This window comes from Cavia porcellus, unplaced genomic scaffold (assembly GCF_034190915.1).
Source record: "Cavia porcellus strain 051 isolate PalLab524CR breed Dunkin Hartley unplaced genomic scaffold, mCavPor4.1 scaffold_9, whole genome shotgun sequence".
Classification (NCBI taxonomy): Eukaryota; Metazoa; Chordata; class Mammalia; order Rodentia; family Caviidae; genus Cavia; species Cavia porcellus.
Genome location: NW_026947492.1, coordinates 52480270 through 52498886, shown reverse-complemented (window position 1 = coordinate 52498886; position 18617 = coordinate 52480270). Strand labels below are relative to the sequence as shown.

Sequence of the window (18617 nt, the reverse complement as noted above, 5' to 3'; positions counted from 1 at the left end):
TGGCTTACTGATATGAAGGTTTTAAGGAAGTATATTTAACAAACATTAAAAAATGGATTTCTTACCCAATTTTAATTCCAATCGAAAAATGTTTGCTAGACACTGGTCTTCTATGTCGCCTGATACCTGGCTAAGAGCTAATTTAATCCCTTTTTTCCCCTACCTGCATTGACTGCTAGCAGTTAGAGAAGTAATTGTGTCACATGTTTGCAATGAAGGAAAAAAAAAAAAAATAACTGCTGCAAGTGGAGGATAGAAAGAGAAAGTCTCACTTTTTTTTTTTTTTTTTTTTTTTTTTTTGTCTTTTTCGTTTTTATCGGTACCAGGGATCGAACTCACGACCGCCTGCTTGTAAGGCAGGCGCTTATGCCACTGAGCTAAATCCTCAGCCCCGAAAGTCTCACTTTGAATGACACCGTGGTGGATTGAGAGCTGGTGGTCAACTTCCCCAGCTGAACTGAACCAGCATGGTGCTGGGTGTGGAGTGCCCACCTGAGGATAGTTGCAAACATGAAAAGGGGGACTGAAGAGGAAAGTGTGGTATTGTCAGTTCTCCTGATGCTGTTGGTTCTCCTGGAGCTTGTTGAGCTTCTTTCCCGAAGTGAACATGGTTATTTTCATCCTCAGAAGAGCTCAGGACCTTGTTGTTGCTCAGAATGGCTGAGGTTTACTTTGGGGAACCTCTGGTCATTACTTTGAGCATCCTTTCCTGGTTCCAGAGGGGAAGATGATATACTATTCAGTCTCCTGGAGAAGCTTGTCATGCTGGCTTACTGATATGAATTTGGTTGCTCTTATTGTCTGGGAAACTTGAGACTCTATTGATGCTGAGGATAGCTGTGATACTTTTCGGGGGAGCCCTGATTCTTACTTTGAGCACCATTTCCTGGCTCCAGTGCAGAACCCTCTGCTGGGACAGATCCTTCATCCCACTGGCACAGATTTTCTGGCTTCCAGTGCTGACTTCTGGGCCTTCTCAGCAAAGATCCATGAAACGTACTTACATGAGTCACTGTCTATGGGCTCAGGACCTCCAGTTGGACTCATGGGAACATTGTCATAATTTCTAAATAATCACCTTGACTCATGCCAAACATTGCTGTGGAATCCAGCTCCTCAACTGGATGCCTTAGTTCTTAGAGTGTAGACAGATTTCCTGTACTTGCTATATTTGACTCTTTGGATGACTATTATAAAATGTTTCTATAAATTATCTATCCTGTATTAAATTGCTTTCCTTGCAAACTTTGACTACAACAACGCTTCCATTAAAAAAAAAAAAAAAAAAAAAAAAAAAAAAAAAACCAATAAGTAGATCCCGAAGATGCAACTGGAGTCCATTGACCAAAAATTATACAGCTGGGCCTGATGGTGCCTGCCTGTAATGCCAGCACTCATGAGGCTGAGGCAGGAGTATTACTATGAATACAAGGCCAGTCTGGACTCCATAGCAAGACCTTGTCTCACAAAAACAAAAACCGAAACAAACAAAAATACTATACATTGCCCTCTTCTGATGTGTTCCTAGTTCTCGGCTGCACGACAGGGACCAGACTTTGGAAATTCCACTATTAATCTGTCAAAAGTGGAGGTTGTATCATGAGACACGGTGTCTGCTCATCATTTTGGATCAAATTGTGTCTCTATGGTGTTAATCTCCTCAAAGTCACGAAGGTAGTGATTTATAGATCCTAGATTCATCACACAATCACTTTGGCCTTTACCAATGTTTATGATTTTTCACCATTGAAACACTACTGTAGTAAAAATCCATTCACTGATTTGACAAATACTTTTTGAGAGATCATTATGTTTCAGGGACACTTCTTATTTAGAATACAACAGTGAACAGGGCAAACAACTCTGGCTTGAGTTTACATTCTAACAATAGATGATAAAAATCATAACAGATAATTACATAATATATTTCAAGATTACAAGTATTAGGCCAAAAAGTTAAAAAAATATGTAAGACAAAACGATGGGGAGGTGCAGAATAGAAGTTAAGAAGGAGTTGAGGTGACAGTTTGACATTTCAAAGTTGAGAGATCCACATAGACAAATTAACACGAGCAAAAATTTTGAAGAGATGACGAGTCATTTTAGAATGATCTGCAGAGAGAATGCTAGCACAGTGGGCGATAGCTTCAGAAATGAAGTCTTCTAGAGTTTTTGAGGGATAGCAAGTCCATAAGCATGACTGGATCAGGTTGAATGAAGAGGAGAGGATTAGGAGATATTGCCAGACAAGGAAAGGGAAAAATGTCAAATGAGTTTGATTTATGGTCCCAGTGTATGCTAGCCATCATCTTCTGAAAATAGCGGCACAGTTACAAACTCAGGTCTGCTGTCTTCTGAGCACTCCTGTGAATGCTGGTTCTTCTCCTTACTGAATAGCTTAGAGCAGTTAATGCTCAGTTCATACATTTGCAGTTCCAGAGAGGTACAGAGAAACAGGTGAATGAGGGAAAAAATCGAGGATGAACTCATATTAATTATATTAACCATGGCTAAACATATTACAGGTGAAGAAGATTAATGATTCTGATTCTTCCTTCCTGTAGCCACATATGCTTTGAAGTTGTTCCTTCCAAAGATGAAGAATATATTTCTCTGCTCTGTGACTCTTTGACTTTACTCTGAGCTCTGACACCTTACTTTGCTCATTGAATAGTAAGAAGTAACAGTGTGACAATTCCAAGAATAGCTGTTAAGAGGCCTTGGGTATTTCTGCTTTTCTTTTTGTACTTCATCCCTCACCTAAGTTTGACTAGTCTTTTATGGAAGATGTGTGTCATTTAGGAGCTGACCCTAAACCCAAAGTAAGAAGAACTAAAACAGAGTGTCTAGCAAAGGAACCTCAACTAACCTGCACACATGTTAAGAATAAACAGTTTGTGTTTTCATTGCTACATTTGGGAAGTTATTGGATAACTATAGCTCAAGTGTGCAGACATTAAATATATCCTAGCCTATTTCCTTAGGCTTTTAGTTAAGACAAAACAAACAACCTCTTCCTCAGAAAAACACCCAATCTGCCAAATATATCTCCTCCATTCATTTTATGGCTTTGCATAAATAATGCAGATTGTGGGCTAAAGCACAAGTCAAAATTTTCAACACAAAATATCAAATCTTACCTGAAGCCAAAGTTAGACACCTTTAATTTCTTTTTCTTTAAATTACAGATGTCCTAGAGTTTGGTAAGTGCTAAAGTGTTTCAAATGGTATGGGCAAGCTCTTTGGTGAGTCAGGACAATATCTTTGTATCAGAGAATAATGTCTCAGTATAAACGCAAGGAAAAAATGAGCTGTTTAGCCAATTTTTTCCAATATGAAATATGTCTAAAGGAAAAAAGTATATTCTATAGTTTGAGGTTTCCTTGCTGCCCCCGAACTTATTACTGTAATTCAAATATTTAAAGAGAATATGATTTTCTTGCACATACAATAAGATTATTTACTGATCTGTTGACAGTAATGTTCTAACCCGGGGATGGAAGGAACCTAGCTCTGTGTTTCCCACAGAAACAACTGTTCTGTTTGTGCTAATTCATTATTTGCATATAACTGTACAGAACATAACTATTTCAAGTAACAGGCTTGACTGTATGTGAGTATATTTTTATGTATGTGTATATATGTATATATATATATATATATATTATATATATATGTATATGCATTTCATGCATCATATAAGATAAATCTCTCTTAAAATAACATTTTACTATTTTCCCTTAAAGTTTCAATCTCCCCAAAATTTTTGCAAAATCATTTTCTCAAAAAACAAAAACAAAAACAAAAACAAAAAACAAAAAACCTAGGATCCTCCATTCTCTGTGAGATGATGAAAATGAACAAAGTTTTAAATATGGTGGTTATTCAGAAATTGATACATAGTGAGAATTTCAGGTCTTTATCTTTTAATGCTCTGGAGACAAAATAATGAAATAAATTGTAACCACGAAATTCAGTAGGAGAAAAATGCTGAATGAAAATCTCCAAACTTACTTGTGAAGCAGCCTTTTACATAGAACATTTCTAAGTCAGTAAAATGCCTCATTAAAATGAGGGTTATGGGAAGACTTAATGAGAACTATGAGGAGCTTATATCTAAAATAATATTTCCTCACAGAATCTTTCTTGGTTTTTTTGAAATCAGAATATCTTCTATTTGTTTAACCATTGTACTCAATCTCCACGGTAGTGATCATTTTATAGTACGTTGCTCTTCCCAACCTACAAACCAGTGTCTGACACTTAATTGCTATTGTACTTAGCAAACTAATAAGGAACATAGAAATGTTATGGGATCACACTGGGCTGCTGCATGCATGTTAGATGTATATGCGTGTGTAATTTGTAATATTTAAAATATAAGATTCATGTTAATATATTTTAATATATATTACAAAATACATATGTATAATATAATTATATTACAAATATATTGTATTACATAGTATCCCAAACCAAATATTTTCCTCCATATTTCAAAGAATTTGTTTTTAAAATATCCAATATTTATCTGTCTATTAATCTCTGTTGGCTCATCAAAAACAATAGCTTGTACTTTCATTGTTTGATCAATTTTTCATGCCCATGTATTATAATCAGAGCAAATAAATTGAAGATAAAAATATGCAATATATTAACCACTTTTAATGTCCTATAATTCTTTTTGAAAATTTGTATCATTTTATTCCTTTTTTGTTTTAAAATAAAATAAATTGAGCTCACTGTAGCATGAGCAGTTTGAATTTTGACTAGAGATTCACATTTTGTCTCTAACATCAATGACAAAATATATAAAACAATTACAACAATTTACTAATCTTCAATTTTTATGTTAAATTTGCAGCAGACTAACACACCTTTCAGATAGTTATAAGTATTGTATGAGACCTTTTATTCCATCTTAATTTTTGTTGGTATATGTTCAAAGAAATTTTCTTTATAAAAGACTGCTTCACAAGTAAGTTTGTTGGTATAAGTTTGCATTACATAATGATTACATAATGATTGCAATCCCTGTGGGGAGTTGGTATAACTTAATATTTTTATTCATCCTATCTTCACCCTCTATTTCTTGATACCCTTTTCCATTTGAACAAACTCTGTCACTCTACTTCCTATTTCTATCTTTTATTTTGCCTTTCATTTATAGTTTGGGTTTTCTCACGTAAAGGAAACCAGGTGGTATGGAAGGGTGTCTGTCTAATTAAAAATGATTGTCATACAGCTCCATGTTTAAGCATGCTAATTGTATGTGTTCCACAATAGACCTATGTACGTATCTTAAAATAGTTCAGTAATAAATTTCTCAGAGGTTATCATTTCAATGTTCAGAGGTGTATGAATCTGGATGCAGCAGGAGGGCTGTAAGTTATCAAAAAAATCTCTGCTATAGGCAACAATTTTAATGTTAATTAACTCCATCTGGAAGGAAAAGCAGGTGTTGAAATTGATCACTTAAATACAGAAAGCAAAAGCTGTTTACTAAACTTTCCCTAAATTAATTTGTCTGAGCTTGTGGTTAAATTGCTTTCAAGTCATTTTTCTATAAATGCTTTATACCAAAAGCTGAAATTGAAAAAAGAAGTAAACCAAGGAGATTCTAATGAAATGTAACAAGTTGGACTGAAAGGTCACCTGAAAATAGAAATTACATTTAAAATATTTAAAAAATTCAATAGTCAGTTTTGCTTCACTACCAGGTGAAATTTGGGCAAAATCATTTCCCATGTGTACTCTACAAATCATCTGTATCAAATTAATGTGAGAGTGCTAGATAAGGCAGAGTTCCGGGCTTTTTGCCAAATGTATTGAATCAAATTCGCTAGAAACCTCTAAGACTCTACAGTTTAACTACTCAGGTGACTTCTTTTCTTACTAGAAATTAATTTTTGTTCTAAGTGTAGAGAAATGTCAAAACACAATGAAAGTGACATAGGATTATGGAAAGATAAGGAACAAACAGAATAGTTTTCTTACACGTTAAAACGGAAAGCTTTGGAAGTATCATTAAGATTGAATGACAAAACCAACGCTATATAGGTTACTTAAGAAAATACTGATGCAGTATTAGCACTGATTTGATTGCTTTGCCTGTCACACCTAGTTCCTCATTAGAGAGGGCAGATTTCTTAACTTGTCTTGAAGGCCTTTAGAATCTGATCTGATTTTCCATTTCATTGCAAATTATGGTCCCAAAACAGCAGCATCAGCATCATCCAGAGTCACACAGTCAGAAATTTGGGGGACAGAGCCTGGAAACCTTTATTTTACTACTGCCTTCTGGTGATTTTTTATTTTTCTATTCTATATTGAAGCCACGGTCTTTATAGTGAGCTACATCTTCCACCCCCCCACACTCCATTTTATAAACTTTTTGACACAGGGTCTGGCTAACCTGCAAAGTTGCTTGGGCTAGGCTTGAATTGTCAGTCCTTCCTGGCTCAGCTTCCAGAGTTCTGGGAGTCCTGACCTTCCCTGAATTTTGAAGATCTCTTTATATCCCTCACAGTTCAACAAATTCCTAAATAGTCAAGTTCTGGGAACAAGGTGAAGCTGCAACATACCAAATATTAAACTAGTTCTCTTGTTTCCTTCTTAGAAAGAAAATAAATTGCTAAACCCTACTAGAGTCTCCAACCATAAAATAACTGGATATTTACTTCATGTTTGTGTTCCTCTGAGTACTTTACAATTGTCACCCAGTTAATCATCATGGAATGTAATAACATGAGTTTGAATATTATTACCATTTCACCTAATGAAATAAATACAGAAATTAAGCAACCATACCAAAGCCTTAGCTGCTGAGGAATACTACTAGGAATCGAACTCTGGGGGCCTTTAAGGTGTTTCTGAAGTTATTAATCTTTGCCACTCCCCATATTGTCTTGTGAAACGCTAGCCAACACCCCAGCTTTTCCTGGGGAGATTTTAGCCTGAATCATGACAGTAATATGTGAGATTAATCACCACAACATATGTCCAAGATAAAGATAAAAAATATTTTGACAGGTGAATAAATTTGCGCAAGCAGTCCTTGTCTTTTATACCATGCCCAGCATGCCTCTCTTTAACCTTTATTTAAAATCTGTTTGTTTTAAAAACCTCATTCCTGTGAACATGAAACAAAATATTGTATCAGAACCTAGATTTCCTGATCCATAGACAAATCACCACAGTATTATTTAATCACAAAGAAATATCCTGAAATGATGGAATGTATGTGAACTCTATTTTAAGCTTTTAAACATTAATTAACATGCTTTTATTGTATTCAAGTATTTTTCGCACAGAGGATTTCAAGTACTTACTGATTGGTGAGTATGTAATTTTTTTATTCCATAATTAGCACTGTCTTTGTAAGCTATTTGCATAAAGTGCTTTCATGTTAGCGAATCACTTCTCAAACTCCATCTCTCTCTCCAACCCACAATAAAATGACTTCTAAGCTTTGCGGACTGTAAGATCAGCTTGAGATACTTTCTAAGAAGTGTATTTTCTACTGTCTTCCCCAGAGATTTTAATTATTTAGATTTAGAATGGGAATTGGGATTCCCAAATACTTTAAGAAATATCCAAAATGGTTATAGTATTACCATGAGCCAAATGCAGGAAATATTGTAGGAAATTCTAAATGTCTCTGGATAAAAATAAAAATGCAAGCAAGAAAAAGTAAACCACCTTCACACTCTTTTCTAATGATAATATTAAGCCTTATTTTTCACATGGGTTTGTTCATTGTTTCATGTATTTTTTCCAGGATATTTAGAGTTTGATAAATATTTTATAAGTAATTATTAGTCCCAATATATTTGTCAGAAATGGTAGGGAGTCAGGCACGATGGTACATGCCTGAAATCCTAGTACTTGGTAGGCTGACACAGGGAGAATCACCTTGAGTTTGAGACTAGCCAGGCTACACAGTAAGTTCAAGGTAGTCTTAACTACATACTGAAACACTGTCTCAAGCAAAACAAAAAAGGTAGAGGAACACCTATTTCCTAAGAAGATATCTTTTAGGAAGATAGAACTCAAACAGACTACTTTTTGGTGCAATAATAAATTAAGACCTCACTTACAGTAGCTTAGTAAAATCAACTTGCTCATTCACAGTGCGTGTTCACTGAAGATCAGCAGGAATTGGGAGCATTAGAACAGAAGCTCTAGCCAAGGGCACCAGGTTTTTACAACCCTGTAGTTTCACCATCCGGAGCTGTCAGCCTCATGCACCACACAGGTAGGGCAAGGGGGAAACTAGAAACTTCACTTTGGTGCTTCACTGCCTCAGGCAAAAGGAACACCTAACTTTTCAGTCTGTAGTTTATCATTCCAAAGAGTCAAATTCTCCAGTCTAAATGAAAAGAGGTGGTAAAGTGTGGGAAAATATAGAACATTTTGTAATAATTATGGCCTTGGGCACCCTAAATAATTATCTATCTTTAAGCAAATTACATCTACCAAGCAAACTAGGAAAAGGGAAGATCTGACTAAATTACACTCTTGCTGAAATATTTAAAATGTACTTACAGTGAATACCTCAGTAAATCAGGAGAAGCATGCATTTAAAGTCCTACATTGAAGAATTTTTATAACAGTGTCATAACATTATTTTAAATATAAAATATCCATAATTTAGGAATTTTTTACAATTTAGGATCATGCAATTATTTCAAACATAAAATATGCATAAACCCTGGATAAACTCTGGAGATATTCAGGTGGAGAAACTTTAAAGGAATCACCACAAGAAAAACCTAAATCATGTTTGTGTTTTAAAATAAGCATGGGATTCAGTACTTCATTAGAAAATCACAAATTGCCTCATTATAATAGGAAATCTTTCATATTATTTTACAAATAAATCAGAAGCATAAAGTAAATATACCAAGCTCACAGTCACACAATTACTAAATAGCAAAACTAAATGGTAAAACTATTTTCCAATCAATGACTGGGAGTCCTAATGTTTATGTGTGGATATGTGGATTTTTCTCCTATAAAGTGATGCTGTAGTATCTTGCGACTTTCTTTACTTAAACCCTGTCTTTTAACAGAGAAAGAACACTTCTACTGTAAAACTGCATTAGTGATTCTGAATGATCTAGTCACAGCCATGCTCCCTGAGCCTGTGATAACTTTATGTATAATGTTTCTGTACTATAGGATCATGGACATACAAAACAAATAGGCAAGATCACTGAGGCATGTTCCTGTGAACAGTCTTCTTTGCCTTTTCCTTCTAAATTGCAAAAGAATTGACAGCTAATTAGCAGCTCATTAGCAGCATTGATAAACCATGTGACAAAAACAAATGCTGTGCTAACAGAAGGGACAGAGCTTTCTGAGGAGTACAAAACAGATTCTATGGATAAAAACAAATCACCAAAACTAGCTTTCTATGATTCTTAATGTATTTTCTGTTTTCTTAGCATTCACACATTCAAGTATTTATTAAACTCCACATTCAAAGCAATATTGTAGTTTCAGGAATGAAAAATGAGTCAGATACTAATGCTTTCCTCAAAAAGCTTATGATACAGCAAACTGATTAAGAGATCTGTACACTCACTCAGTATATGAAGGTCACATGAAGGGCCTTCATGAGACCAGAATAGAAACCTTTTAGGCAAAAATGTTATACTAATTTACAGACACACACACACATACACACACACACACACACACACACACACACACACACACACACTCACACACACACCAATGACCTGGTTAGACTGTTGTTAAGCAATTTAGGAAAAGAAACTATGTAAAAAGTTATTACATAGCAGAACTGAACTTCCTACATTAATTGGTTGGAAGGAAATAGAATGAGGAGATTTGATTTTCACACAAATCTTAAAAATTTCTTTTCCAAATAAGAGCAGTTAATTACTCTCCATTTCCATGCAAGTTGCAACTCCTTACAATAATACGCAGGCTCTCAGTATACCTTTTTTACTCCTTGAGTCCTACCCTAAACTACTAGTAGGTTGTAGAACATATCCTAGGGTGTTACACTTGTGCTAATCCATTCAGTTTGGCTGATCTTTGCCTACCTTATCAATTTACTTTATCTTTTTAATTTTTTAAATTCATCCTCACATATCAATATACAGGAAACATCATGGAACACAAGACTCTTCCTCATATTTCTAATGAATTTATCCCTCAATACTTTTTCCTTATACTTGACTCATTTCACTAAATGATACATACTATATTTAACTGCTATTTTTCCTTTTCTGGACTTTGAGTTTTTTGAGAAAGAGAGTTGTGTCTTTTTACCTCTATATCTTTATGGGATAATACTTTACAAATATACAGCACAAATTTTATGAATATCTCACTGATAAAGTGAGTCAATATATTTTTCTATTATTCAAGCCTAAGTCTATAATGGGAATGAATAAATGACCTGTAGTGTATCAGTAGTATCAATCACAATAGATTTCCTTTTTTAACATTTAGGGTGCTTAAAATAAGATACATATAATTATATCATTCTTAAAAATTGAATTATTTTCATAAGGTAGATAAATAGATTACTTTTAGAACACAGCTTTAAAAATTAATTTTGTTTTTTGTGGTTATTCACATGATAATGTTTGCTTGTTATAAACAGTACTTAGTAATGGGATTATACCTAGGAAACACTTTCTATTCTGTCCTTTAACAGACAGCAACAATTAATATCAATTCTCTTTACAACGTGTCCTTGAAAAAGATCTAAAACTCAAAAGGAGTTTAACATTTTTTTTCTTGTCTGAAGTTCAGGTACAAATTAAAAGAATAAACAATTTAGAGGTCCGGATACCTTGAACATGAATGTAAGTTAATAATTAAGCCTAAAAATAAGTGAGAATACTAATCCAGTAAAATGAAAGAGGACTTTTAAAGGCGACATGTGAGTCAGAGATGCAGCTCTTTCACTTCATAGTTGAATGTACTGGCCAACAAATTTCCTTTACAATTTAGCCTACTTACTTTAAGAATGATTTCTTCCCAGGATTGGGAACAATTTTCTTCCCATTATAGAATATGTACAAGGCTATAAGATTCAGGCCAAATAAAATAAAAGATTATTTAATCGAGATTTGGTTTCTGATTGTATACATCCAAATATATACTTCATGATAAAATTAAGTAATTTATATTACCAGCTTTTATTTTGTATTCCTATTGGTCTGTACTACAGAATGTTGACATGTTTGTCATCTTAGATAACTATTAGCTAGTCACGGGAGAAGTCTTTATTGACAGACTTTGGTATGCCTGAGGTCCATCAGTCTAAGTTGTAAAATAGTGAATAGAAAATCACAGCATTAAGCAGTAAGAAGTGAAAAACATAAAACAAAATTTAGATGATGGTTTTCATAAAATGATAAAAAATGATAAAAAAATTTTTGCACATGGCAGTGAGTTATGTGGCTCAGGGAAGGCCCAATCAAAATAATAAAAGATGAATAAATTGATAGAGAGCAAATGAGAGTTTAGCAAGAGACAAAGTGAAAGGCCAACTGGAAAGGTTAGTGAAGATCAGCAAACATTTGGGATACCTAATTGCCTGAGCTGTACTAGAAAGCAAGTGTAGTGGTCTGTCTAGAGCTTTCCTACTGACCAAAAGAGCTATCATTCTGCATTGGCTACACATGGCTGCTGCTGAGGATGAAACTCACACTCTTCCTTGGGAATCATTCCTTGGCTGAAAAGAGGTACAGTACTCAAGAAAGGTCATGCTCCCTCTTCATGTTTGTGGAGATGGGGCGGGAAAACCTGGATCTTATGTTTGCTGATGAAGTGTTACGTAGCCCACAGGTTACTGCCCCGATTCAGTCAGATCTCTAAGGTCAGATCAACTCTAATCTGACATTTATAGTTGTAACATCTGTAGAAATTTCTTTCTTTACCCAGTCCTACTTACTTTATTCTTTTAAGCTATTATTTCTTCAATAACCCTCCCTTTTAACTCACTGCCACCCCACCAATAAACCTCACAACTTTTAGCTGCAAGTAGATCTTCGTCTCATGTTCTGTTTTCTGACAGAAAATGTCTCAGGCAGGAAGGAAGTATGCTACATGTGCTACTGATGAAACTGAAGTAAGATAATGATGATGCAAGATGTTCCATTTTTGCTTGAAAACAAAATTCTGAATGAATGTGACTGATAAAATGTTGCATGCAGTACCTTTGTCTATCAGAAAGTTGTACTTTTTTGATATATGTTGAATAAAGAGAAATTTTAATATGCTTAGGAGATTATATGTATTCCTATCAGGTATGTTCTTTGTGTATGTATAGATGTAGAAAGTCAAGTGGATGAGAAGTGAAGTTTCAAAATAGATCATTTGATAACAATACATAGGGAAACTGCTGACAAATTAAATCCCCTTCAATTTCTAAATGAGTTGAAAGCTTTTCCAGAAGTTTAGATGCTTAAAAGAGGTTTTCAGATAAGACTCAGATTAGAATAAATATTTATAAAAGGATAAGATCAGGTTTAAACAGCTGGATCAAAGCCATTTAGCAGAAAGTAGTAAACTGGGATTTGAAATGGCAGAGTGGACATCTAAATCTTAATTATATGACTTCTCACAATGTCACTGCTCAAAATTTCCTCTTGATATCCTGATTTAGGTTGTCACAATGATTAAACAATACAAATCCCATCAGCAGTAGCTCCACTAATAAATGATTACTGGAGGAATCATAATGAATTTACCTTGTGAGGTGAGAGTTCCGTGTCCGAGCACCTAAACCCGATCCGGATTTTTGCCACAAAATAGCTGAATAACTTCGGTTAACTTAGCAGATCACTCTACGTCCCAACTTCATTTTAAAATCAGGATGTTGTCACTCTCCTGTAATTTTGTGAGGATAAAATATAATTAAAGTGCTTACCATGGTACTTGATAAAAAGTAAACATTTAATAATTATTATCAATACTGTACCTACTCTAAGTAGAAGGTGATAAAAAGACTGTTAAAATAGTCTGATTCTCTGTTCTGTTTTTATGGAAATATAATGTTCATAAATCTCAAAAGTAGACAAGGTATTTCAAGGTCAAACATTTAGCAATGTCATTAATTATGGTTCTTTTTTTTAGTAAATCATTATCAGAACAAATCATTAAGTGACCTTTTTTGGTTACAGCAATCCAATAAAACTTACATTATCCAGAGTTTCAGGAACATTAGTCTAATGTGCTTTCAGAGATCACCTTCTCTGAGCAATATAATAAGTTTGTGTGAAAAGCATAAAGCATGTAATATATAATAAAATTTGGACCTTAATGAACCATCTTGCCAAACTGACTAGTACTATAATTCAACAGTGAGCATTACTTAATGAACTTAAAATGCACAACAACCTCTAAGTGCTGCACTTAACTACGATTCCACTTATTTTATCTTCTTACTATACAGTATTTTCATTCATTGAAAAATTCAAAGTGAATCTTACATAATATTGATTATCAAAATAATAGGAAGGACTGGGGTGACTTAGATGACACAATTAACTAGTTTCTTAGATTCCAGAATATGTCACTTTTCCCTAAAAAACACTAGCAATTTTGATTTATCATAAACTGACTCAGATATATTGCTAAATCATTTTCCTGGTATATGTTATCAAAAAGTAATATAGACCCAGCATGCCAAATTTTAGCCTACATTAAAGGGTTTCAGAAGCATGAGACCAATAAATAATTTCGAAGGCGAAATTTAACTTCCTTGTCTTTTTGGCTTTTGAATCTAGTTTATCACAACCTATTGTAAATTTGTGTCTAACACTCTTCAAAGCAGGAAGAATTTGGATGCTCTGAAAATAGGAACTTAGAATGCCTTTTTATATTTTATCTGACATTGACTTAGAAGTACTCAAAAAGTAATTCCTGAAGAGGTGAACAACTAAATGATAAATACTGTTTAAAAGGATTTTTCTTATTTTTTTTTTATTTAAAGAGAAGAAAAAAAAAGAAAGGACATAAAAAATGCAGTAAAAGGGTACAAATAATACCGTATTTCTAGAAAAAAAAATGTACAGTATCAAATCACCAGTTAATGGGTTACATATTATCTTCCCAGAAACAGTTGTCCATATCATTAAATTGAAGCATATAAAGTGAACATTCATACAGTGAAATTGGAGACAGTTCCATTCAATGATCCAACAAAAGCTCAGTAATATGGTTTTCCATCCTACACTCTTGAACATACCTGCGGTTATATCCCTTAGTCCACCTTACTTTCCTCTCTTTTTTGCAGTAACATTTAGACTTTTAGGGTTTTATTACTCTCATGGTTCTTATTATATTTTTGAAGAGAATAAAACCAAATGTGATTAAGCAAAACAGAGTCAGAACAGAAGGGTGGGCATAGCACGTGATGCAAAAATAGAATACCAGGTGATCAAAAGTGATTACCATTGTGCCTCTTGCTATTTTTAAATTGAGTTGCCTATATCATCAGGTATAATAGAATTGATCAAAACAGTACAGAACAATACCAATAAAACCTACACTAAGGACCTTACAGGACTTCAAAAAAAAAAAAAAAAAGGGATAATAGTCAATCTATATTGGGCATCATAGTATATCTTACTGCCTTCAAAGTGATTGCCTATACCCTCAAACTTGATACTATCAAGCAAAGTAGAATATATAATAATCAGACAGAACAAGATGGGGAGAGCAATACTGGGGTTCAAGTCAGGTTAACAGGACAACAAAAAAGTTACTATAATATGTCCCATTATTTTTTAATTTAGTTTTCCCTTAATTAAAAAAATGAGAGAAAATACATTAATTTAAAAATAGGGGGAGATTGAGATAAGAGAGAAGTTTGTAATAGAACAACACAGGGCAGAACTGAGCAACTCAAGCATCATTGTGTTTCACCATCAGATAATCTAACATAATAGTAGTCGCCATAGTGCCTCTTTCCTTAAATTATTTGAGTGTAACTTTGAATGCTATAATATTAAGCATATCTAGACAGTGTGACGCCTTTCAAGAGAATGCAAGAATTACAGGGTATTTAGAACCTGCTAATAGAAAATAAACAATGGTTTCTATATTATCTCTTTGCCTATAAAGAATTTTGTTTATACTATAGCGTATAGTGAAATATAGTAAGATACAACATGTTAAAACCAGTAGAAACTGATGTACTACAGCTTGATGGGACTTCAAAATAAGATGATATTAAATCAGCACTAGCTTTTATGTTGTGTTGCTTTCTTGATATGATAGCTATTCTTGCTATCATAGATACTAAAATCGAACAACCCAGATTAAAACCATTGTAGTTAATGGGTGAAAACATTATATGGCTTCAAATCAATATGATTGGGAATCATGATTATCACATACTTCTATGTATTCTTATCATTTCTTACACTAGGGAAACAATTTGGTATTTATACATGTGAGTTTGATTTATTTCACTTATGAGTATGGTCTCAAGCTGCATCCATTTGTTTATAAATGTCTCAATGCAGTCATTCTTTATAGCTGAGTAGTACTCCATTGTATAAAAATACCACAACTTTTTATCCATTCTTCAGTCGATGGACACTTAGGTTGTTTCCAAGATATGGCTATTACAAATTATGCTGCTATAAACATGGATGCACATATATCACTGTGGTATGATGCTTTCAGTTCTTCTGGGAATATGTCTAAAAGTGGTATAGCTGGGTCATATGGGGTTTCCAGTCCTAGTTTTCTGAGAAATCTCCAGATTGACCTCCACAATGGTTGCACTAGTCTACACTCCCACCAACAGTGCAGGAGAGTTCCTTTTTCTCCACAGCCTCTCCAGCACTTGTTGTTGTTGGTTTTCTTGATCTTGGCCATTCTTTCAGGAGTGAGATAAAAATCTCACTGTGGTTTTGATTTGCATTTCTCTAATGACCAATGATGATGAACATTTTTTCATATATTTATTTGCCATTTGGATTTCTTCATCCGAGAATTGTTTATTCATCTCAGTTGCCCATTTTTGGATTGGGTCTTTGAATTTGGGGGGTCTGATTTTTTTTAAATTCTTTATGTTTTACACAAAAGTCCTTTGTCTGAGGGGCAGTTCACTAAGATATTTTCCAAGTTTGTGGGTTTTCTTCTCACCATGCTGGAGACGTCTTTTGATGTGCAGAAACTTTTTAATAAGAGGTGATCCCAGTTACTGATTTTGGGAAGTATTTCCCGTGCAGTTTGAGTCCTGTTCATGAATTCTCTCCTACTCTTGTACTTCAAGGTTTTTACCCAATTTGTCTTCCAATAGATTTAGTGTTTCTGTTTTAATATTCAGATCTTTGACCCATTTAGATTTTATTTTAGTAGATGGTGATAGGCATGGGTCTAGTTTTAGTTTTCAGCATATGGAGAGCTAGTTTTTCCAGCACCATTTATTAAAGAGACTGTCGTTCTCCCAGTGAACATGTTTGGCCCCTTTATCAAAGATAAGGTGGTTGAGTGTGTGTGCAGTAGTGGTTGTATCTTCTAATCTATTCCACTGATCTTCAGCTCTGTTTTGGTTCCAGTACCATGTTGATTTTACTACAGTTTATTTGTAGTATAATTTTAAGTCAGGGATTGTGATACCTCCTGCCTTGCCTTTGCTGCTTAGAACTGTCCTTACTATTCTAGGTCTTTTCTCACTCCAAATGAATTTTAGGAGTGATTTCTCGAGTTCTATGTGGTATGTTGATGGAATTTTTATTAGGATTGCATTGAATTTGTATAAAAGTTTTGGGAGAATTGCCATTTTCACAATATTTATTCTCCCTATCCATGAGCAAGTGATATCTTTCCATTTTCTGAGATCATCTTCAATTTCATTTTTCAGTGTCATATAATTTTCCCTGTACAGTTCTTTCATTTCTTTTGTGAGAGTAATTCCTAGATATTTCATTTTTGTTGTTGTTGTTGTTTACTAGTGTGAAGGGTATGGCTACTCTTATTTCTCTTTCAGTGACTTTGTTGGGAGTGTTTAAGAATGCTATTGATTTTTGAGTATTGATTTTATAGCCAGCTACGTTACTAAATTTATTTATTATATCTAGCATCTTTCAATGGAGTTGTGGGGATCTTCTATATAGAGTATCATGTCATCTGCAAATAATGATAGCTTAACTTCTTCTTTCCCTAGCTTTACAGCTTTTATTTCTCTCTCATCTAATTGCTTTGGCTAGTATTTCCAGTAGTATATCAAATAGGAGTGGTGATAAGGGACATCGTTGTCTTGTGCCTGATTTTAAAGTAAAGGCCTTCAATTTTTGGCCATTTATTATGATTTTGGCTGTTGGTTTGTCATAGATGGCCTTTATTATATTGAGGTAAAGACCATCTATTCCAATTTTCTGTAAAGTTCTTATCATGAACTAGTGTTGGACCTTATCAAAAACTTTTTCTGCATCTATAGAAATGATCATGTGGTTCTTACCTTTGGCTCTATTGATATGGTCTATTACATTTATTGATTTACATATGTTGAACCATCCCTGCAAGCCTGGGATGAATCCCACTTGGTCATGGTGTATGATCTTCTTGATGATTTGCTGCATCCTATTTGCCAATATTTTAGTGAGGATTTTTACATCTGTGTTCATTAGGGAGATTGGTCTATAGTTCTCTTTTTCAGTTGGGTCTTTCTCTTCTGATCATTATTGGCTTGAAGTTCACATTATCTGCAAACAGAATAGCCACCCCCTCTTTTTTTTGCGTTCCTGTTGCATGAAGTATTGTTTTCCATCCTTTGACTTTCAGTTTGTGGGTATCCTTTTGGGTTAGATGGGTTTCTTGTAGACAACATATGGTTGGATTTTGTTTCTTGATCCATTCTGCCAGTCTGTTTCTTTTCATTGGTGCATTGAGACCATTTACATTAATGGTTATAGCTGTTATATATTGGTTTATGGTTGACATGTTATCTTTCTGCTGTTGCATCTTGGTCTTTCAGGTCTGTTTAATTGTCTGCTTCACTTAGTGGTTTTTTCCTAGATGCATCTAGGCTGTCTTTCAGTATTCTTTGCATGGTTGGCTTGGTGATCATGTAGTTTTTCAGCTGTTCTTTGTCATGGAAGTATCTGATTTCTTCATCCATTTTGAAGGACAGTTTTGCAGTATATATCAGCCTAGGTTGGAAATCATTTTCCTTTAGGATCTGAAATACTTTGCTCCATGCTCTTCTTGACTTTATTGTTTGTGCTGAGAAGTCTGCTGTAATTCTGATCATTTTTTCTTTATAGGTGATCTGCCTTTTCTCTCTTATAGCTTTTAATATTCTATTCTTTTGTTCAATTTCTGCGATGGCCATTACTATGTGTCTGGGTATAGTTTTATTTTGGTTATGGCTCTTTGGAATTCTATATGCTTCACTGATCTTGATATCAGTTTCCAATCTCACGTTTGGGAAATTTTCAGCTATTACTTCTCTAAATATCCTCTTGACATCCTTTATGTTGTTCCCTTCTTTTTCATTTGTCCCTATTAACCTTATGTTCTTGCTTTTTGCATCATCTTGCAGGTGTTGTTATTTCCTGATTTCTTGTTATTTTTAAAGAGCTTTCCTTTCCTGTTCACTGGCCGCAATC

The 18617-nt window shown here is 34.2% G+C and overlaps 1 protein-coding gene across 1 annotated transcript in view; it reads right to left on the bottom strand.

Moving 5' to 3' along the window:
* Tenm4 (teneurin transmembrane protein 4) overlaps nucleotides 1–18617 on the bottom strand; it is a 2788855-nt gene that overhangs the window by 2472672 nt on the left and 297566 nt on the right. Inside the window, exon 2 of the mRNA XM_063256396.1 lies at nucleotides 12741–12879. The gene's annotated coding sequence lies outside the window, so the exon portion shown is untranslated. The remainder of the gene's footprint in view (nucleotides 1–12740; nucleotides 12880–18617) is intronic.